Source organism: Tachyglossus aculeatus, chromosome 9 (assembly GCF_015852505.1).
Source record: "Tachyglossus aculeatus isolate mTacAcu1 chromosome 9, mTacAcu1.pri, whole genome shotgun sequence".
Classification (NCBI taxonomy): domain Eukaryota; kingdom Metazoa; phylum Chordata; class Mammalia; order Monotremata; family Tachyglossidae; genus Tachyglossus; species Tachyglossus aculeatus.
In genome coordinates, this window is record NC_052074.1 from 18,067,298 (window position 1) to 18,085,223 (window position 17,926).

The 17,926-nt window shown below is 42.7% G+C and overlaps 1 protein-coding gene across 2 annotated transcripts in view; it reads left to right on the forward strand.

The window, feature by feature from the left end:
- Positions 1 to 270: 270 nt before the first annotated feature.
- The window catches only part of BTBD3 (BTB domain containing 3), a 36,685-nt gene continuing 19,029 nt past the window's right edge, over positions 271 to 17,926 (forward strand). The window contains exon 1 of one of the 2 annotated variants that reach the window (XM_038750795.1): positions 271 to 316. The gene's annotated coding sequence lies outside the window, so the exon portion shown is untranslated. Of the gene's footprint in view, positions 317 to 452; positions 476 to 17,926 lie in introns of those variants that run through there. The other variant, XM_038750796.1, reaches the window with a different exon arrangement.

Below are 17,926 nucleotides of genomic sequence, written 5' to 3' on the forward strand. Positions count from 1 at the left end.
TAATAAGTGCCATTATTGTTATTATTATAAATACCATCATTATTTATTATTATTATTCTTATGACGAATGAATGAATGAATGAATGAATGAATGAATGAACGAATGAAATCCCGCCCGCCCGCCTGCTTGCTGCTGCCGCCGGCTCCTTTTTTCGGCGCATGCTCAGAAGCCGCTCGGCGTCCGGTCCCCTCTCCGGGAACGTGGAGCCTGGAGGCGGCGCGCGCGGATTGGCCGCCCCCGGCCGAGCGTGCCCTGCGTGCGGGTGCCCGCTCGTCCCGCCCGGCGCGTTCTCCCCAACTGGGCCGGGCCCGGCAGGTCAGCGGGTCGGGGAGCGCGCGCGGAGGGGCGCGCAGGGAGAGCGAGAGCGCGCGCGCGCGGGCGGGCACGCGGAAGCCGGGCGCGGCGGGGTCGGGCGCGGGGCGGCGGCGGCGCGCCTGCGGAGAGCCGGGGGCGAGCAGCGCGGGCCCGGCCCAGGTAGGAGGCAAGGACTGGCTCCGAGGGGGGCAATCCTCCGGGGAGAACCGCGGGGTGGGGGCGCCGACCTCGGTGGAAAGACCCCGGGCTTTGGAGTCAAAGGTCATGGGTTCGAATCCCGCCCCCCCCATGGCTGCTTCGTGACCTTGGACAAGTCACTTCTCCCTCTGCCCATCCGCCAAGCTCGCTCTCTTCCTCCCTTCAAGGCCCTACTGAGAGCTCACCTCCTCCAGGAGGCCTTCCGAGACTGAGCCCCTCTCCCCCCGTCCCCCTCTCCTTCCCCCCATCTTACCTCCTTCCCTTCCCCACAGCACCTATATACATATATGTTTGTACATATTTATTACTCTATTTATTTTACTTGTACATATCTATTCTACTTATTTTATTTTGTTAGTATGTTTGGTTTTGTTCTCTGTCTCCCCCTTTTAGACTGTGAGCCCACTGTTGGGTAGGGACTGTCTCTATATGTTGCCAACTTGTACTTCCCAAGCACTTAGTACAGTGCTCTGCACACAGTAAGTGCTCAATAAATACGATTGATGATGATGATGAGCCCCCCCCAGCGCTTAGAACAGTGCTTTGCACATAGTAAGCGCTTAACAAGTGCCATCATTATCCCACCTCCTCCACGTGTCTTGTGTGTGACCTTGAGCAAGTCACTTCACTTCTCTGAGCTTCGTTTGTAAAATGGGGATGAAGACTGGGAGCCCCACGTGAGACAACCTCATCACCTTGTATCCCCCCTGTATATATGTTGGTACATATTTATTACTCTATTTTACTTGTACATATCTATTCTATTTATTTTATTTTGTTAGTATGTTTGGTTTTGTTCTCTGTCTCCCCCTTTTAGACTGTGAGCCCACTGTTGGGCAGGGACTGTCTCTATATGTTGCCAACTTGTACTTCCCAAGCGCTTAGTACAGTGCTCTGCACACAGTAAGCGCTCAATAAATACGATTGATGATGATGATAGTAAGCGCTTAACAAATGCCATCATTGTCCCAGCTCCTCCACGTGTCTGCTGTGTGACCTTGGGAAAGTCACTTCACTTCTCCGAGCCTCGTCTGTAAAATGGGGATGAAGACTGGGAGCCCCACGTGGGACAACTTGATCACCTTGTATCCCCCCCCGTACATAGTTATTACTCTATTTATTTTACTTGTACCTATCTATTCTATTTTATTTTGTTAATATGTTTGGTTTTGTTCTCTGTCTCCCCCTTTTAGACTGTGAGCCCACTGTTGGGCAGGGACCGTCTCTATATGTTGCCAACTTGTACTTCCCAAGCGCTTAGTACAGTGCTCTGCACACAGTAAGCGCTCAATAAATACGATTGATGATGATGATAGTAAGCGCTTAACAAATGCCATCATTGTCCCAGCTCCTCCACGTGTCTTCTGTGTGACCTTGAGCAAGTCACTTCACTGAGCCTCGTCTGTAAAATGGGGATGAAGACTGGGAGCCCCCCGTGGGACAACCTCATCACCTTGTATGCCCCCTGTATATTATGTTGGTACATATTTATTACTCTATTTATTTTACTTGTACATATCTAATCTATTTTATTTTGTTAGTATGTTTGGTTTTGTTCTCTGTCTCCCCCTTTTAGACTGTGAGCCCACTGTTGGGTAGGGACCGTTTCTATATGTTGCCAACTTGGACTTCCCAAGCGCTTACTACAGTGCTCTGCACACAGTAAGCGCTCAATAAATACGATTGATGATGATGATGACAGTAAGCGCTTAACAAATGCCATCATTATCCCAGCTCCTCCACGTGTCTGCTGTGTGACCTTGGGCAAGTCACTTCACTTCTCTGAGCCTAGGCTGTAAAATGGGGATGAAGACTGGGAGCCCCACGTGGGACAACCTGATCACCTTGTATCCCCCCTGTGTATATGTTTGTACATATTTATTACTCTATTTATTTTACTTGTACATATCTAATCTATTTATTTTATTTTGTTAGTATGTTTGGTTTTGTTCTCTGTCTCCCCCTTTTAGACTGTGAGCCCACTGTTGGGCAGGGACCGTCTCTATAGGTTGCCAACTTGTACTTCCCAAGCGCTTGGTACAGTGCTCTGCACACAGTAAGGGCTCAATAAATACGATTGATGATGATGATAGTAAGCGCTTAACAAATGCCATCATTATCCCAGCTCCTCCACGTGTCTGCTGTGTGACCTTGGGGAAGTCACTTCACTTCTCCGAGCCTCATCTGTAAAATGGGGATGAAGACTGGGAGCCCCACGTGGGACAACTTGATCACCTTGTATCCCCCCCGTACATAGTTATTACTCTATTTATTTTACTTGTACCTATCTATTCTATTTATTTTATTTTGTTAATATGTTTGGTTTTGTTCTCTGTCTCCCCCTTTTAGATTGTGAGCCCACTGTTTGGGTAGGGACCGTCTCTATATGTTGCCAACTTGTACTTCCCAAGCGCTTAGTACAGTGCTCTGCACACAGTAAGCGCTCAATAAATACGATTGATGATGATGATAGTAAGCGCTTAACAAATGCCATCATTATCCCAGCTCCTCCACGTGTCCTCTGTGTGACCTTGGGCAAGTCACTTCACTTCTCTGAGCCTAGTCTGTAAAATGGGGATGAAGACTGGGAGCCCCACGTGGGACAACCTGATCACCTTGTATCCCCCCTGTATATATGTTTGTACATATTTATTACTCTATTTATTTTACTTGTACATATCTAGTCTATTTTATTTTGTTAGTATGTTTGGTTTTGTTCTCTGTCTCCCCCTTTTAGACTGTGAGCCCACTGTTGGGTAGGGACTGTCTCTATGTGTTGCCAACTTGTACTTCCCAAGCGCATAGTACAGTGCTCTGCTCACAGTAAGTGCTCAATAAATACGAATGATGATGATGATCCCCCCAGCGCTTAGAACAGTGCTTTGCACATAGTAAGCGCTTAACAAGTGCCATCATTATCCCAGCTCCTCCACGTGTCTGCTGAGTGACCTTGGGCAAGTCACTTCACTTCTCTGAGCCTCGTCTGTAAAATGGGGATGAAGCCTGGGAGCCCCACGTGGGACAACCTGATCACCCTGTATCCCCCCAGCGCTTAGAACAGTGCTTTGCACATAGTAAGTGCTTAAATGCCATCATCATTATCATTATTATTATTATTATCTGCCTTCAAATCAATCGTATTTATTGAGCGCTTACTGTGTGTTGAGCACTGTACTAAGAGCTTAAATGCGTAAATGCGAGCAAACTCCCCCCCCCCCCCACCAGGAAGTCATGTAACTTCGAGTTGAAACCGCCTCCAAGCCAACCTGCAGTGGCACGCTCTAACATGGCCAAGTGCCTAAAATTCTATTTATTTAACTTTGTTAACATGTTTTGTTTTGTTGTCTGTCTCCCCCTTCTAGACTGCGAGCCTGCTGTTGGGTAGGGACCGTCTCTAGATGTGGCCAACTTGGACTTCCCAAGCCCTTAGTAGAGTGCTCTGCGATCAATCAATCGTATTTATTGAGCACTTACTGTGTGCAGAGCACTGTACTAAGCGCTTGGGAAGTACAAGTTGGCAACATATAGAGGCAGTCCCTACCCTACAGTGGGCTCACAGTCTGCACACAGTAAGCGCTCAATAAATACGATTGAATGAATAAAAGGACACTCGGATCCTCTCCTTTCTTGCGGGCTCCATTCAATCGTCTGTATTAACAAGGTTGGTATTTGTTAAGCGCTTACTATGTGCCAAGCACTGTTCTAAGCGCTGATGCATTGAGCGCATACTGTGGGCAGAGCCTTGTACTAACCGCTTAGTTTCATAATAATGGCATTTGTTAAGCGCTTACTATGTGCCAAGCACTGTTCTAAGTGCTGATGCATTGAGCGCATACTGTGATCAGAGCCTTGTACTAAGCGCTTAGTTTCATAATAATGGCATTTGTTAAGCGCTTACTATGTGCCAAGCACTGTTCTAAGCGCTGATTCATTGAGCGCGTACTGTGGGCAGAGCCTTGTACTGAGCTCTTAGTTTCATAATAATGGCGTTTGTTAAGCGCTTACTATGTGCAAAGCAGTTTTCGAAGTGCTGGGGAGGTTCCGAGGTGATCAGGTTGTCCCACGGGAGCTCACAGTTGCTTCATCCCCATTTTACAGATGAGGCACAGAGAAGTTAAGTCACACAGCTGACAATTGGCGGAGGCGGGATTTGAACCCACGACCTCTGACTCCAAAGCCCGGGCTCTTTGAGCCACGCTGCTTGCTTGTTTATGTATCAAGCGCCCAGTCCAGTGCCCCGCGCCCAGTGAGGGCTCAATAAAGACGATTGCTTGATTTAAAGACGATCGATGGCCGTGCCCGAAGAGAACCCAGAGGCCTCCTAGTGTGTGTTTTGTTTTATTTTGTTTTAATGACAGTAATATGCAGGACAAATTACAGACTGATCGGTTGGAACTCTATTGGAAAGTTGATTCGAGTGTGTTAAGCGACTTGCTTGGGAAGATCGATTGGATGGGGAAAGTTTCCTTTAGGGAAATGTAACTTCATTAGATCAAGACCACCATGTTTTAGGAAGGCTGGCTGAGACAAAAATGAAAAGCAGTGTTGGAACTTAAACTGGCCTCACAGATGCCAAACTTGGAGTAGTTTCACTTTTACAAGGCATTATTATATGAGCATCCTAAGAAAGAAATTTAGTAAATAAAGAAAACTGAAATAAATTTTGGAAGAGATGGTTTAGACAACTTTATTCCTCTGAATCTCTCAGATCTAGTTTCTTTTGGTATGTCCGTATAACAGTTTAGTCAGTTGAAAAATGTCTGGCTAGGACATTATTTCCCTCTTAACAGCTGATTAAGATGAATACAGAAATCACCTTCTGTTTCTTTTTGTTCCTGTATGTTTTTCGAAAATCGGTTTGACAGTGAATCTTGGTCAAAATCACAAATATACAATTTGTGCTTCCATGCTTGATGAACAAATCTGGCTAATCTTCAAAAATCTCATGTACTGGAAAATCACACACTAGAACTAACCACATCAATAATGAAAAAAAATCTAAACAGATTAAAGGGATTTGGGGTTTCTCCAGTCATCCTTTGGATCAGGTAGTTTTGTTTCATGATCTGTTTAATAATCCATCTTCAGCCAATTGAGTGAGCAACCACTTTGCTTGTCATAGCTCTAAGGTTTAAGGCTAAGGTTTGGGAGGCTTCGAAGGGAAGTGCGGAGCCGGGAGTGGCAGGGGCGAAGACTCCATGAATGGAACTGACTACCTGCTGGTACCTTCCCCTACACTCATCTCCTGGACCATTATTTGTTTTGATGGCAGGGGGATGAAGAGTTATATTGGTTTTGTGGGGGTTTTTGCCTTCTGTAGAGAGTGCGGTGATGTGGGGAGCGTTGTGGTAGTTCTCATGAGGATTGTGAAGTTGAGTTTTTAGTTCTGGCATCTATGTGATCATGGACATATGACGATTTTACTGTTCTTAGTTTCTGCGTTTTTAAAAGTGGAAATCATGGTGTCTTTTTATCTGGAATCAACCCTTTTGTTGTGCAGAGGGGGATTTACCTTGGAGTTGCTGTACATCCCCCTTGTTGGGTAGGGATTGTCTCTGCCGAATTGTACTTTCCAAGAGCTTACTTCAGTGCTCTGCACATAGTAAGCGCTCAATACATATGATTGAATGAATGAATGAATTCTGTCATCCATCCTTACCCAGTCAGACCCAGCAAAGCCTTACTTTGTTGGCTATTGCCGGAAAACTGACGACATTCCAGGACATCCTTGATGGTAATCTTGTCTCGACATTTGAAGTACTTCCCAAGTGCTTAGTACAGTGCTCTGCACACAGTAAGAGCTCAATAAATACAATTGAATGAATGAATGAGTATAGCTCATGGATAGCCCCGGTGATACTGGATGTAAAGTTCCAGGTCTTACTGTTATTTGATGGTCAGGGACTACTTCAGTTTATAGTGTAGGGTGAAGCTTTGTCAGTCTCCCAGAAACTGTGCTGATCTCCATTTTAGTTTTCTACTTTTCGGTCTAACTGTACATTATTGGATAGTGTGGTGGTGGTGATGGAGTCTCCTATCATAAACAATGGGTGTGCCTTTGTTATCATTAGTCAGTAATGAACATTTTGGAACTGAGTATCCATGTGACAGGATTGATGATAGTGCTAGTGGTTTGTGCAGAGCCGCTTTCACCCCTTTGTCTCTGCTAGTCACGTTTCCACTGGGTCAGTGGGTGCTACAAGCAAGTAGACAGTCAGGGGTGTGGCACTTTTTTTTATTTCATAGTGCAAGTTTAAAACTTTATATACAAAACCCATTTAGGGCCAAAGGGATCACTGCATGTTGTCTGATGATATCCCCATAAACTAGCAGGGGGTCCTTAGTGTAACTGCCTTAGCAATCACAGCAGCCTTTGTCTCTTCCTTAGCAACTCTTTCCAAGATACCTACTGAGCCTAGCTACCCCATGAGATGTCTCAGTGACGGTTGGATAATATTCCTACCTAGAGAGCTGATTTGAATGAAAGCAGTTAATTTCAGGGTGGCCAATGAAAATCTTGGGTTTGCTGATAACGTAACTTTGGTTTCCTTCAACCTTATAAGCTCCAAGACTTTTGCTATTATTATCACTAGACAACTGTTCAGTGATCCTCACAATGGGAGAATCTAGCCTCTTAATAAAAAACGCCAAACAAACCTGCCTGCGTCTATCTGGGAGGAGCGAAGATTTATTTTTGCTTCTGGTTTGTTCAAAGTACATTAAGAGCTACCTGGGCACTTTAATACTTGAATGAATGACTAGAAAGGGGAGGTAGACTGAGGCTGTTTGCTTCTCCATGGCTGATTGACCTTAATTGCCCCCAGAGTTCATTAATCAAAACAAAATTATTTCTTTCAATTTTCCCTTCCTCTCCAGTACACTGTTTCCCGCTTCTGGGACTGAGCAAAGTTTATGAATTTGCAGTCATGGTTTCCTAGCCAATTTTGAGCTTTCAATTCCAATTTCTATTTTTTTTTTCTTTTTTGACTACTGTGGTATTTACTTTTAAGTAACCATGGTTGTCTTTGGCCCTGGACAAAGCCACCTTTATTCCAAGCCAACTGCATTCAGTCTTGTTACCTCTGGCCATGAAATCCCATTGTGTTTTTCAGATACTGTAGCAGAATTCATTAGAGTTTGCCAGGGAACTAACTGTAACTGCCTAGAGTTCACTTTAACCTTAGGTTCATGGGCAACTGTGAACTTTAAGCAGCTACAATGAGTTCCCTGTGATATGCTTAAGAACTATTTACCAGAAGCCCAGTGCCATCCTAGTCACTCAGCTACTTGTAATGACTTTAAAATGTGTTTCTCTTTCCTTTTACATAAACCTCCTCAAATTTCACCCGATGTTTGAGAAACCAAGAAGTTTCTATTTCTTTATTCCATAAGCCTTAGGTATTACTGTACTTTTCCTCGAGTACTTCCAGGAACCTTACCCCGTGATTGGCAAGGAAAACCATACTTACAATGAGGAATGAACAAGTCTTGGAGAGCATCTAGCCTCTTAATAGAAAAACACCAAACAGACATGCCTGTTTCTCTCTGAGTGGAATGAAGACTAGTTCTTACTTCTGGTTTGTGCTACCTGGGCATTCAATAAATACTTGAATGAGTGACTTCAAAGGGGAGGTAGGCTGTTTGCTTCTCTATGGCTGATTGACCTTAATTGCCCCCAAAGTTCATTAATCTTCTTCAATCTCCCAAGTTATTGTGATAAGAGACTAAACTTCTGAATGTCTCTGGCCTACGCGGTGAGCTGGGAAGTTGTATAATACAGACCAGAGTACTCTGAGAGCCCAAACTATTTCTGTGTTGCTTCTATTTTACAGAGCTTCTATTTTAGGAATGGAAGCTGTGTGGAACCTGCTTTTTTGTTTGTTATTACTAATTGCTGTGCTGCTGGGTTGCAGTAAAACAGGTCTTTCTAGCACACAGGTTTTTTTCATAGGACACAGTTTTGTTGGTTTCATGACAAGCTATTATCCGTTTTCCTCTCCCTCCTTCCCTCTCTCAGCAGGAAGGCAAGTCAGTGCAGGAACCCTAATTTACCTGAAGGAGCCTGGTACTGTAAGGTGACAGTGAGGAGCACTACCTCATTCACTCTGATGCTTACAAACCCGGGAAGTCGGGACTCTCTCCTTCCCTCCTCTCTTTGTTTCCTCTTCCCCCAGATTTCTGCACCTACCTGTTGCTGTGTCATGTAAGCCTTATGCACCCAAAGACTCACCTGCAAATTGCCGGACCAATACACTGTTACCTCCTGATCAAGGACAGAGTAGCCGTGGCTACCATGAGACCCATCTTCCCATAATCGTAGGTCCCTGAATCTACAAGGAATGAGTAGTTATCCCCAGCTGGTTCCGAGATGTTCAGTGTCTTCTGTGTTTGGTCCCCACTGAAGATACTGGGGTCTGTGGGAAGTGCCACATGAGCAATTTGTCATCTCTGTTCCCTACAGGAACCTGATGTGGAAGAATTTCCTCTGGAAATTAAAAGATAACTGACTCCTGAAATGTGTAGAAGTTTCATTCTTTGACCTACAGGTCAAAAAGCAATGCTTTTTGTTCCCAGCCAAATGAAAAAGCAGGGGCTTGGGAATCGAAAAACCCAAATTCTAATCCTGGCTCTGCCACCTGCCTGCAGCATGGCCTTGGGCAAGCGATTTAACTTTTTGTGTGTCAGTTTCCTCATCTGTAAAATGGGGATTAAATATCGGTTCTCCATCCTACTTAAGCTGTGAGTCCAGTGTGGGACAGGGTCAATGTCCAATCTGATTATCCTCTATCTACCCCAGTGCTTATTACAATGCTTGGTACGTAAGTGTTTAAAACCCCCCACCATCTTAACTATTATTATTATTCCCCAATACTTGAGTATCAGTCACTTATAGGTCATCTGTTATTGGTGGCTTTATTCCTCCTCACTCTGCAGACCAACCCTCACATTCCATTCAGTCTCCTACGTCCACGTTTGGGCTAGAGAGAAATATGCCACTGTTAAAGTGGATTAAGAACACTTAATTAGATTCTTCCATGTCCCTCCCATAGAGGCTTTGCGGTGGTAAGCATGAGACAACTATGGACACCCAGCAGGGAAACAGCACCCTTGACACAGCTTCCTTCAGAAAGTGAAGCCGGAGTCGTCTTTCAGGCTGCCCACACTGGGGTTCTGGCTGTCAGCTTGGATCAGGCCTGGCTGAGAAGTTTGGCCCCTCTAGGACTCCCGACTGGATGTGTTCGTTTTATGCTAATTTTTCTATTCTTACTTTTACTTAATAAACTATCTAATTTAAAATGTTCCCTCATTTTTCTCATGCAAACCAGAATATCTCAAACCACAGTGCTCAATAAGTGCCATTGATGACTGAGCACTTACTGTGTGCAGAGGACTATACTAAGCTATAATAAGCTAAGCTAATAATAAGCTAATATAATAATAATAACTATACTAATGAGAAGTAGTATGGCTCAGTGGAAAGAGCGTGGGCTTTGGAGTCAGAGGTCATGGGTTTGAATACCAGCTCTGCCAATAGTCAGCTGTGTGACTTTGGGCAAGTCCCTTAACTTCCCTGTGCCTGTTATCTGTAAAATGGGGATGAAGAGTGAGCCTCCCATGGACAACCTGATCACCTTGTAACCTCCCCAGCACTTAGAACAGTGCTTTGCACATAGTAAGCGCTTAATAAATGCCATCATTATTATTATTATTATTATGCTCTTGGGTGAGTACAGTACAACGGAGTTGGTAGACGAGTTCCCTGTCCACAAGGTGCTTACAGTATAGCATAACTACATAACCTCTGCAGATGGAGGGAGGAGTCAAATCAGGCATCTGCAGCAGCCCGTGTTTTCCCTGGTGAGAGTTGCCATGCCTGGAGAAAGAGACTACAGCCTTTCCCTTTTAGAAACTGCCGGACAGCAAAGATGCTGGGTGGGAGAGTTGAAACCTTCCCCTTCCCTAATAAAGCACCCTGGGATGTAGCATCATAGCTGCACTCAGATTACATATATTGTAAGACTAGATTCTTCTCTACCATCTCCCTGCATTAGGCAGTCCATTTACTTCAGCAACTTACAATAAAAATATTTATAAAAATAGGACTTTTATATATGTCATTAATTATAATCAAAAGAAGTCCCAGCTTCAGGACAATGACAGGTTAGGAAAATAAAAAGAGCAGAATGTATGAAACCCTCAGCTGATGCAGAAAAGCTGCAGACTCATTAATGAATACATTTTCCATTCTCCATTCTGAAGCCTATTCCACACCTTAAGCAAATATTGGCACGTGTCTCACTTCACTCATCAGTATATTGTTGATAGCTAGTAAAATCTACAAAATGTGAGATGTTTTCAGAAATAAGTTTTGTTCACCATTTTATGTGGCTTGCCAGTCCTTTTTGGTGTAGTTCCAATCCAAAGTAATTAAATTGGCTTTTGTACAAAAGGATATAGCTATTTAAATTAATGCCAAAATAATTTTCCTTGGATTTAAAAATGTCCCCCAAAGTTCACTGAAGATAATTTTAATACACATTTTGATTTGTGTTTTAAATCCATATTTCCTTTGATACACCATAAATATTGACTATACAGTGTTATCTGATTCATAATATTAGTGGAAGAGGAAAGTAGAATTTTGGCATTTGCATTGTGATTGACTTACCCAACTGAGGATTGTTTAACCTTGTTCAAATGTATTTCATTTCAGAGTACTTTTGCCCTGCAATTGTAATAATACTATGTATTTGATCTTGTGTGGGGCTCTTGTTTTGTAAGGAGAAAGTTTTAATGGTAAAATCAATTTTTATGTTAGATTGATTCATGTTCATCATTAGATCTGAAAACTAAAATATAGTGGCTTTCAAAGTAGAGGTGCAGAAATGGTTATTCCTGTTACAACAGCATGAGAGGTCGAAGCAATATGGGAATGCATTATGAGTGCCAGATAGTTTTTTTTTTCCTGAATCAAAATGAAATACTGGAGACCTGTGAATAATGTAGTTATACTGGCACTGATATAGTTAAGGCTATGCCAACATTTACAGTACAATATGCCTTTATATAGCATGCTTCACAACAGTCTTGGGGCACTTTGCGTTCTAAGAGCTAATTAAAAGCACCAGCAAACATATTTCTTCAATTTGGACTTAAAACTAGAACAGACTTGACTTTTTGAGAGTTAGCCAGAAGCTGATTTCCGTAATAATCCCTGTTTGTCAGAGGCATATATGTTTATTTGAAAATTTGTTCAGAATGAAGTGTAACGCAGTGTCTTAGCTTAGAAATGTGTGGGTTCTTTATGTAGTGTTATCAAATTTTAATCATTGATGTATTAGAAACAGTGTCACTGCTTCAACCTCTTGTGAATTTGATCCATTTATAGAATTCCTCAAATGTTAGATTAAACACTGTGTCTCTAAATTTTAGTATTTGAGTGAGGTTGTCTAAAACAAACGTTGATCCCTGATCCAATAATATTGAAGAACTAAGTGAAAATGAATATTTAAGGCAGCGTATAGATGGGAATTCTCTCGGGTGAACGACAGGTTGGTCTGTTGGACAAGCCATCCACCGACTCAGCTTCTGCCTTTCTTCCTGCCGTGCGTGCTACTGTTTCCTGAGTTTCCTGCTATGGCTGCAGTCACCAGCGCCTAGCAATAAAAAAAAAAATGTTTGCAGATCAACCCCAGCGTTTAGTACAGTGCTCTGCACGCAGTAAATGCTTAATAAATACAATCAGTGCTACTATTGATAGCTTCTAGTTTGGGCTGACTAGAGCTGTTAGGCTGTCAGGTCTCCCAAGGCCAGAACCCTCCCTATCCCCAAATCATTTGGCTTAGCCAATTCAGAAATAATCTCAATCAGTGAATTCATTAAGCACTTCCCGTGAGCAGAGCACTGTATTAAGCTATTGGGAGAGTACGGTGTGATGGAGTGGGTGTACACAACCCCTGTTCACAGGCTAGAGAGGGAGGCAGGCCTTGAGGTTGCTGGGAATTGTGACCGAAAGGTGTTCAAATGTGGCAGGTAACTGAAGAAGTTAGTTCTGCAGTTAAATGCTCTAGGGAGCTGGAGCAATAGCTCATGGTCTTGTTCCATGTAGGTTGAGTCCCTTGGTATGAAATTTACTCTCAAATTTTGGATTTCCTTAAGTTGTTTAAGCAGCATGCCCTAGTGGAAAAAGCACGGACCTAGAAATCCCAGGTCTTGGGTTCTAATCCTGGCTCTGCCGCTTGCCTACGGTGGGACCTGGAACAAGTCACTTAGCCTGTAGACCTCAATTTTCTCATCTGGAAAATGGCCTTTAAATCTTACTCTCTTCTATTTAGACTATGAGCCTCCATGTGGGACAAAGGAATGGGTCCAGACAAGTTATCTTGTATCTACCCCAGCTTTTAATACAGTGAATGCTTGGTAAATAATAAGCTCTTAACAAGTACCATAATTATTATTAGTAGTAATAATACCAAGTGCTTATTTTGAGTAATTTTGAGTTATTTTGAGTAATACCAAGCACTTAGTACAGTGCTCTGCACACAGTAAGCACTCAATAAATACGATTGATTGATTGATAGTAATAACAACCCAAGGATGCTTTCACGCCAGAAGTGGAATATCTTTGGAAACTGGTTAGTCTTTCTAACATGCCCTTATCCTAAGTAAATTGTACTACTTTTATGGGGCAGGCCATATCTTGCACTGTGTGAAACAAATTATGAGGTCCTGTGGATAATGTTATGGTTTCAATAAAATATAATATGAAGAGATCCATTACCTACTACTAATAAGCTAAGTCATTTTGCTTCCCAAGATTCACTGTGATCTCTTGTGTGTTGTGATAAATAACTCAAATTAACTCAACCATTTTGGGGGCATTAGCTTTTAGGTTAGATCTCCAATTCAGGCTTAGAAAATATCTGTGGGTTTTTGCGGTAGTGTGTTTTTTTTGGGTTCGTGTAAAGTTGTGTAAACTAGTCATAATGACTGCTGATATTTGTCATTACCAAGACCGCAGTTTGTTTTGTGTTTTGGTTAGTGTAAAGTTTTGTACACTAGTCATAATGACGGTTTATGTTTGTCAATATCAGTACTGCTATTTGTTTTTTGTTTTGGTTAGTGTAAAGCTGTGTACACTTATAATGGTTTTTTGATGTTTGTCAGTATCAATAGTGCCTTGGCTGCCAGACTACATTGCACTTTGGGAGAAATTTTTTGGGTCAGGTTTACACTCATTTCAACCTATATGTTGAGAGGTGTAGAACCTTGCCAACTACCCAGGGCCATTAATTGGCTGCATCAAGTCACCAGCTTGGGTCACTCATTGAGTGACTGAGAACCAGCTCAGAGACTGGTATGCCTTGTTTCATTGGAATTTGGGAAGAAAAGGTTTTCTGGAGTCAACTCAGATCTCCCCTGGTGTCCTTAAAATGAAGGACGACAGATCCAACACAGTAGAAAGGTTGCCCAGTGGCTAATTTGCTCTCATCTGCCAGGGATCTATCCCCTCAAAACAGTTGTCTGCTATTTCAGCAGGTCATCATGCTCCTGTTGAAAGGTGGTGGAATTTGCTTAGCCATGTTTGGAACTCTGTTTCTGGCAATCAAGTAAAGCTCCCCAAATCAAAGGCTGTATCTTGGTCCTTTAAAGAAAAAAGATGCTTACTGCAAAAGACACCTGGAGTTTAGGTCAGGTCTGAGGCTGCATGATACCACCTGCATATAAAATCCAAGAGTTGAACGTAGGGGCAAATGTGAGGACTAGGTCTCCTTGGGAGATTCCAATTTTCATTAGGTGAATGAGTCAGATATTATTTTGAGTATAAACTGGACTATTGAAATTGGACTCATTCAAAACTGTTACTGAACTACACTATTAGATGAAGAGAAAACTGGGGATTCGGTGTAAGAAATGACCTCTTTGGTCAAGAGAAAAATGGCTGTGGCTATAAGTAATGCTACAGTGTTATCTAGGTCACATTTCTTAAAGAGTAAGTTCATAAGCAAAGTTCTAATTAGGCAGGACCTTCTGGCTGCGTTGGTCTGTATAATCATTTGTTAATTTAATCCATTTTACTCGTTAGTCAAATCAGTTACTGATGGTATTTTAGTGTTTACTGTTCTGGTAAGCACAACCGTTTGCCAAAACCATGATCCCTGCAGTGGACATACCAGGGCAGCAGATGTCAATCATGTAGCTGTAGCAGGAGCAAGAACAAGGATGTAGTGGTTAGTAACATCAGTACATTGGGGTGAAGTGACCAAATGAATAATAGAATATGTGGATATGTTAATAATAATAATAATAATAATAATAATAATGGCATTTATTAAGCGCTTACTATGTGCAAAGCACTGTTCTCAGCGCTGGGGAGTTTACAAGGTGATTAGGTTAATGCTGAAGGTGGATGGCAAGAACACAGGCTTGAGAGAGGATGTGGGTTCCAATCCTGGCTCTGCCACTTGTCTGCTGTGTGATCTTGGGCAAGTCACTTAACTTTTGTGCCTTAGGTACCTCATCTGTAAAATGGGATTAAGACTGTGAGTCCTTTGTGAGACAGGGACTTTGTCCAACCTGATTATGTCGAATCTACTCCAGCGTTTAGAACAATTCTTGGCACATAGTAAGTGCTTAACAAATACCATTGTTACTATTGTTTAAAATAAATTAGAGGTAGAGAAAATGGCAGAGTGTAAGGAAAGGTAAGTGCTCTGGGGTTGGGCTGAATATCAAAGTGCTCCAGTGCCTAGACAGTGCAGAAATGAGGGGTTAATCAGGAAAGGGCTGTTGGAGGAGAGGAGATTTTAGTAGGGCTTTGAAGATGGGGAGAGTGAGTTCCAGACCAGAGGGAGGATGTGATCATTGTTTCAAAACACAAATTGAGGAACATTTGACTACCTTCCCAGGTAGGTCCTGAGCTATCTCAAAATATCCCAGTCAAGAGTCCACACAACAGGATTGCAAATGTAAATCATGTTATGTTGTGAAAACTGGTCAAACCATTAGCCAAAGGTGAAGGAAGCAGGGGAAAATTGATTGTTGCTTTGGCAATTTGAAGAATATCCTGGCAGTCATACATACAAGAATGAACGTTTAAGGAAGAGGTGAAGAGGGAAAGAAAGCTAAATCCAAAGTCTCACTCTTCATGAGTTATGTACAAGCTTCAGTGAGTAGGGACTTCAGTAATCACACAAGCTTTCATGGGCTGGAGCATATGTAGTCACATTTCACCCCTTAGAAAGAGCCAACTGTTTTTAGCTTCAAGAGAGTGCACAGAATGCCCTTATAGCTTGAAATTTCAAAGCTTTGTCTGGTCTGCTGATTGGCTAGGCTCCTGTAGCCCTGAATCACCTCCTCTCAAGTGGTTGAATCTCCCAGAAAATTCTGAGAATTGTCTTGGGAATTATCGGTCCTATTGGTTACAGTTCTGCCTCTAATAGGTAATCAATAAATGCTAAATTGACAAAACAATTATTGGACAAGTGTCTTAACGCGTGTTCCTCTATTTAGTACTGATTCCCCTTGTGACATGTCAGGGCACTTAAAAATTCTGTACCTTGACCAGTTTTTTAAGAATAAAATTATCCCTTGTGGGTGTCCTGATTAAATAATTGAGAATGTATCACACACTTTAAAGATGAAAAGATACCAAGATTTAAATTTCTCAAAGTCACTGCAAAATTTGAAGCCAATTTTGAGTAATGGATTCTATTTTTAGAGCCCCAAATAACTTTTTAAAATGTTCGGGTTTTTTTATTGCAAGAAAGCCAAAATCTCCAAAGTAGTCAAATTCACATAGCACTTAATGTGCATGTACTTGTACTCTGCCATTTTCCTAATCTGTACTATATTTTAATGTCTCTCTCCATCTAGTAGGTAGGCTCCTTGAGGGCAGAGAGTGCTTCGTATACTGCTGTGCACACAGTAAGTTTCTGATAAATGCCATTATTTCTTGAGTTGGACTATCTCCCTTTTCTTCAACAAAGATACATTTAGTCATTAAGGTATTTGGGAGAATTGGTTTATGGACAAGAGATTTCTTCTTTTTTCCTATCCCTTGACTTTCATTTGGAAGGTCTGGGTTAGACCTAAAGCCTGTGACTCTATTTAAGACTGAGCTGCTAGTCCAATTCCTTCTTCAGATTACCCAGTATATGCCTCGGTGTTAAGAGGTAGACCATCCTTAGGTGAAAATTAATTGTGGCTAATCAGTATTTGGCACTGGTCCATCAGCCAAAAAGCTCTAGCACTGCTTCATTATCAGCCTACAACTTAGAGATTATTGCCAATTTGTTCAGTTTTAGTCTAAATGGGTCTGTGATTTAGGATGATTTTTAGATTAATCCACAAAGGTGTGTGCTTTCCAGTCTGAATTTGAGGTGCTCCCCATAAGAAACGCTTAGTGGGTAGGGCACAGGCCGGGAGTCAGAAGGATCTGGGTTCTAATCATGGTTCCGCCACATGTCTGCTGTGTGACCCTGGGCAAATCACTGAACTTCTGGGCCTCAGTTACCTCATCTGTAAAATGGGATTTAAGAGTATTAGCCCCATGTGGGACAGGAACTGTGTCCAACTTGATTAACTTGTACTCACCCCAGTACTTAGAACAGTGCTTGGCACATAGTAAGTGCTTATTAACAAGTACCACAATTTTTATTATTATCATCACTGACTTTTCCTTTAATTACTTCTCTAGCCTTTCACATTCCCTTTATGCATGCCGCAGGTTGAATGCAAGGCTTTGAACAGGTTTATCATTCCCATGGTGTGCTGTATTGCTTGTTTCTCTTTTTATGAGACGAAACCACTCCGACGAAATGCTACTCCGGCCACCTGTGCTTCTGACCCCATTCCCTCTCATCTCATGAAATCTCTCGCTCCGTCCCTTCTCCCCTCCTTAACTTCCATCTTCAACTGCTCACTCTCCACTGGTTCCTTCCCCTCTGCCTTCAAACATGCCCATGTCTCTCCCATCTTAAAAAAACCCTCTCTTGACCCCACCGCACTTTCTAGTTATCACCCCATCTCCCTCCTACCATTCCTTTCCAAACTCCTTGAACGAGTCGTCTACATGCGCTGCCTCGAATTCCTCAACACCAACTCTCTCCTCGACCCCCTCCAGTCTGGCTTCCGTCCCCTACGTTCCACAGAAACTGCCCTCTCAAAGGTCACCAGTGACCTCCTACTTGCCAAATCCAACGGCTCATACTCTATCCTAATCCTCCTTGACCTCTCAGCGGCCTTCGACACTGTGGACCACCCCCTTCTCCTCAACACGCTATCCAACCTTGGCTTCACAGACTCTGTCCTCTCCTGGTTCTCCTTTTATCTCTCCGGTCGTTCATTCTCAGTCTCTTTTACGGAATCTTCCTCCCCCTCCCATCCCCTTACTGTAGGGGTTCCTCAAGG